Source organism: Polypterus senegalus, unplaced genomic scaffold, assembly GCF_016835505.1.
Source record: "Polypterus senegalus isolate Bchr_013 unplaced genomic scaffold, ASM1683550v1 scaffold_1029, whole genome shotgun sequence".
In the NCBI taxonomy this organism is placed as follows: Eukaryota; Metazoa; Chordata; class Cladistia; order Polypteriformes; family Polypteridae; genus Polypterus; species Polypterus senegalus.
The window spans coordinates 113,000-118,127 of record NW_024386297.1 but is presented as its reverse complement, the minus strand read 5'-3'; the positions used below and the strand labels follow the sequence as shown (position 1 = coordinate 118,127).

The 5,128-nt window shown below is 39.9% G+C and overlaps 1 long non-coding RNA gene across 1 annotated transcript; it reads right to left on the bottom strand.

Moving 5' to 3' along the window:
* Positions 1-1,329: 1,329 nt before the first annotated feature.
* On the bottom strand, positions 1,330-2,851 carry LOC120522649. The gene is made up of 2 exons (XR_005632460.1): positions 2,753-2,851; positions 1,330-1,697 (listed from the first exon to the last, which is right to left on the bottom strand). It is a non-coding gene; the product is annotated as an uncharacterized LOC120522649 (long non-coding RNA).
* Positions 2,852-5,128: the final 2,277 nt, after the last annotated feature.

Below are 5,128 nucleotides of genomic sequence, written 5' to 3'. Positions count from 1 at the left end.
ATAGTGCGAAGTTCTACGCACGGCGCTATACATGAGGCCCCTGATGTTTCCAAACATTTTCCATTCCCCAATTCTTCAGGCCACTGTGCTCCTGGTAACACTCAAAGATTTACAAATGGCTTTATCCCTTGGCTCTGATCTTTGCCTCACCAAAATTTGATCACAGAGGTCTACAGAAGGTCCCTTGAACTCCATGTCTTGTTGTTTGTCCTGACATACAATGTCATAAATATTCTGTATTTTATACATATTGACAAGCAGGTAAAGTTCTTCACATCTTCAGAGGTCCATCTAGTTAAGAAATCCCACCCTGAGTCGAGAGGGTGCTGCTCCTGCTAATGTCATCACTTCAGTGAGTTCACAGGCCACAAGACAGTGATGTCACTTCCACAGCCCGCTAATTAAGCTCCGCCTCTTCAGTGACACCACTATAAAATGTCACCAGAAGTGGGTGTTCATTACAGATCTGTGACTGAGGAAGACGGAGCTCCGACTCACAAGTGACTTTAACTTGACAGCCTTTGATTGCAGCAGACGTCATCACTGTGCTCCGTCTTTGTGCTTTTTATTTCATCTTCATCATTAAATGGGGTATTTCAGGGTGGTACCCCAACTCTTTGTGCCCACTCTCTGCTTATTTTCACAATACACACATACAGTTTATGTCTAATGTGGTGGACGGCTGTGATGGACCCTGAGCCCTTGGCTGCTTGACCTTAGTTTATGTTGAAACAAATCGCTGTCTTTATGTGTAAACATACGTAATTCATAATTTCTAAAGTGTGTTTTACTCTGAGGCTGCACTCACTGAAATGTACAGGTGGTCCTCAAGCAGTCAGAGTTCTGACACAGCCCCCCAATATGCTTATCTTCAACACTGAAATATGTCAAATAAAATGCTTTTGGTGTGTAAACTCCTTTTAAATGTCGGTGGGAGACACGACTTCTGATCAAACAACAGCAGGAATATAAAACACGAGAGCTCAGGGGGAGCTCAGCTGAAAATGGATGAACGTGAACTTTTAACATGGACTCCTTCCAGCAGAATGTAATGGACAGCAAGACAGCAGGAGCAGATTGAGATGTTCTGATGTTATAAAGCACTGACGCTGAGCTCAATTTGATTCCATTAACGTCTTCTCTGTTCTCAAATAAACAATTCATTTGTGCTCTGAGCCGGATTAGCCATTTAAAACACATTTCTGTTCATTAATCTTAAGGTGAGCAAAGGGAAGGAAATAAAAAGAATCACAAAGTTAACTGAAAAAAGGAGTTTTAGGAGATATATGGAAAAGTATAAGGAGTATAACATTTCAAGTTAAAATTCTAAAACATCTGATTAAACACAGCTGATTATTTAGAGAGTTTATTATCACTCAGCTAATCAAAGTGAAAGGCACTATATAGTAAAAAATAATAAAGAGCAAAGTATGGCAGATAAATGTTAAAGAGCAGGCCTTTTTCAGTGTCCTCTTTATGTCACTCTGGTCCTCCTAATGGACTTCAATAACAAACACAATGTCACCAGACGCTGTACCTGATGGAGTCCTTGTCATGATGTCCCCCTGACTGATCTTCTTCAGACTCTTTGTCAGACCTGACAGCTCCTTTCTCAGGTCCTCAGATGAGAACTCAGTGGTGACAGTGAAGCTCAGCGAGTCTCCATCAGCAGGAAGGACACAGCGAGAGGAGAAAGTCTGCATCAGGAGAGAAGAGGGATGAGATTTCAGAAAGAAGACATTAAAAAGTAAGTAATGCTGATAAGAGGGGGCTCTTCTGAATTAAGGATCAGTGTGGTGGGAATTCAGCATGGGTTTAGATGGTGAGAACGCCTGTCATTGACTTGTTGGTTATTTATGAGAGAATATTTGGTGGAGTGTAGTGGAGCATCAGAGATTATCAACCTTAACTATCAATGAGCTTTTCACACAGGACTCCATGAGAGGAGAGTCAAGATAAAGAGATTTAGGGGACAGGTGGGTCCAGAATTGACTTGGAACACAAAACAACACAATGGGCTTTTATGGTTCTAAGACAAACTTAATTAAATTAAATTAAATATAAAGACTAACACATGTAGGGAGAAAGCTCTTTAATATGATTATACAATTGAAGGTCTGCATCTCAGAAGTGTGCCTTTGATTTTTCATCCCCATCATCATAATCATCATCATCATCATCATCATCAACCATAAGAAAGAGAGAAAGCTACAGCAAGCTGAGTTATGTAGCGAACACCACGTGTGGAGTGTAAATCAAGAACTGAATTTCCATAATGTCTGTTAAACACAATTGACATCAGGACTATTGTGTGTAGTGTGAGAGAAAAGCACATGAGAAAGATGAGAGATGAGAGATGAGACTGGATTGTGGTGTCTGAGCTGTGAGGAAATGCTGAAGGATTTGAATCTCATCAGTTTAAGGATGGAGACATCAGGAGGTAGCCTTGCTGAAGAGTTGGCACCATCCTTTATTAGATGTCATCTTTTACACTTCATAAAAATTCACTTTTTCATACAGACAGCTGTAGATTCATCGATTTGTCATATAGTTGAAGTTACCAACTTTGAGATATTTGTAAAAAGAATATTGGAAATGTTGAGGAAATATGAAAAGACGATCTTTGTTGGGCTGAATGGCCTGTTCTTGTCATGTTGTACAAACTCCTCAGATCTTTTAAATTTCTCTCTAAATGTTCTCATGTCCCACACATCCCAGTCTGATCAGACTCACTGTGAAGTGTCACTCTCACCTGCAGAAAGTGGAGATGGTCTTTGTCTCTGAAAGCTCCTTCAGCTCAGCTTCTGTCCTCTTCAGCTCCTCAATCTCCTTCTCCAGTTGCTCCATGACTCCTTCAGCCTTCTCCATTTCTCTCTTTTCTTGTTCTCTGATCCTCTCAGTCAGTTTTCTGTGGGCTTCCTCAATGCACCGTATCAGAGCAGTGAAGGTCTTCTCATTTTCTTCCACCTCTCTTACCACAGATATCTGAATAAACAGGATAAAGAGTTAGAATTGAGTCACCTGATAAGAATAACCAATCATGAGGCACATTTGTTGTTATTTTGATGTTGTGAAGGACAGTTTGAATTGGCTGGAGTGACTGGTGGTACTTTATTTGCAGAAGGAAGGTCAGTTGCAGACTGCCACCAATACAATATGTTCACCCCATTACGCCGAGTAACATCATCACTCTGCTGATGCTGCTATTAAGGAGACTGCAGGAATTTATGAGATACGCAGTCATAAAAGGCTTTCTTGTGAAGGATCTTGAAAGCCATTAGCAGGAGCTGCTGGGGACACCTGTACGGTCTTGTGAGGACTCCATTTGACAAGACAGTTTGTATAAAAGTCTCCTTTTAAAAATGGCATCTCCTGCTCAGCCTGAGGTTAGACGTAGAGTAGGACAACTCACACTAGGAATAAAGAAGAAGAAGAAGAAGTATTAAAGAGGAGCTAACTTGTGTGTTAGAAGATAATTATGTTAAAATAAAACAATTTCTGGACCAGAGACTTGTGTATATCAGTTGTATTCTAGTTTGGGGTGTCAGACATCACCGTGTCAGACCAGTGAGATGGAGATATTAAACAAGAGGGTCTTGGTGTTGGTCAGGGGGCTTCAGATTTCCTTTAATTTCATGAACTCTTTGCATATTTACATTCTTCCATCTCTTTTTCATTGTAAAGCTCAGGGTTGTGAGTCTTTATTTCTATGTCTGATGTATTTCTACTTCATTTATGAACTTTTCATTATTACTAATGAATTTGCTATTGTAACTATGACTCATACTTATATGATAGATAGATAGATAGATAGATAGATAGATAGATAGATAGATAGATAGATAGATAGATAGATAGATAGATAGATAGATAGATAGATAGATAGATAGATAGATAATGGCCTTCATAGAATCTTTATATAATTAAACATTTATACATCATAAAGTTGTATTCCAAATACACAGACACTCTTTTGAGCCATACAAGCCAATCCAAAACAAAGTTTCCAAGCAGAATCCAAAGACAGTTGTTGAAAAACAAACCACAGGCTTAAAAACCAAGAAAATCACATAAGCATAAGGCACAGCTAAAAGAATACAAGAACATAACAAACTCGCAGAGCACATTCACAATTTAACTGTGGAAGACCCTCGGGTTTTATACGGCGGAAATGAAGCTCATGGTGGTGATTCGCAGATGGTCCACCTCTTGGTGAGCCACACCTCAACCACATGGAACATAACAAAGGCACATTATACACAAAATCAAATTCAAAGAAAAAGGACATACTCAACCAAATCCACATTAACATTAATAAATAAACAAAAAGATATGAAACAGGACTTTGAACAACATCTAGAGGAAGGAATCCTGGCTGAAAAATGTCACGGTCAGCTTGGATGTAGAGAGGGGATTTCATGCATCAGTAATAAACAGGAATTCTAGGAGGAAACAACAAAAGCAGACGAGCGTAAAACATAAACCGAAGTGAAGGTCAGTCTGTGAGGTTGGCTCTCCTTCTTTGTACTTCTTCAGTTATCACCTCTATGTCTGGATTGGACTACACAGTGTTGAGTGACACATTGTGACCCACCTACTTTCTTTGAACTATAGACACACCCCACTGGTCTGGACCGGCTGTGTTTAGTACTTTACTACACTCAATGCTGTTGGTCTGTTTAATGTGAGTCTGTGTTACATAAATTAGATTGGATAAGTTTGGTCTGTCTGGGCACAGAAATGTGTGTGAAGAGTTCTGTTTCTGCTGGATGAGAACATTCACATAAATGAATCCTGGCAGAAATGTGCATCGGAGAGTGTGCTACCATAGACTGTCTGCCAGCTCATTACAGGGTCAGAGCTGCACTAGTGATCACAATGGAAGGCAATTTGGGGTTTCTGCCAATTAACCAATCTGAAATTTGAGGATGTGGTGGAAGATGTGGAATAACAGGAAGAAACCCACTGAGATACTGGAAGAAGGGGTAAACTCCACACGGAAAGTGAATGGAGGAAAGTGGATCTGAGATTCAACAGATGCCACCACTGGACAACCTTACTGCCCTTTGTGATAAAATATTAAAGCTGAAGTTAAACATTTGGAGGTGTACGTTATGTATACTCTGCA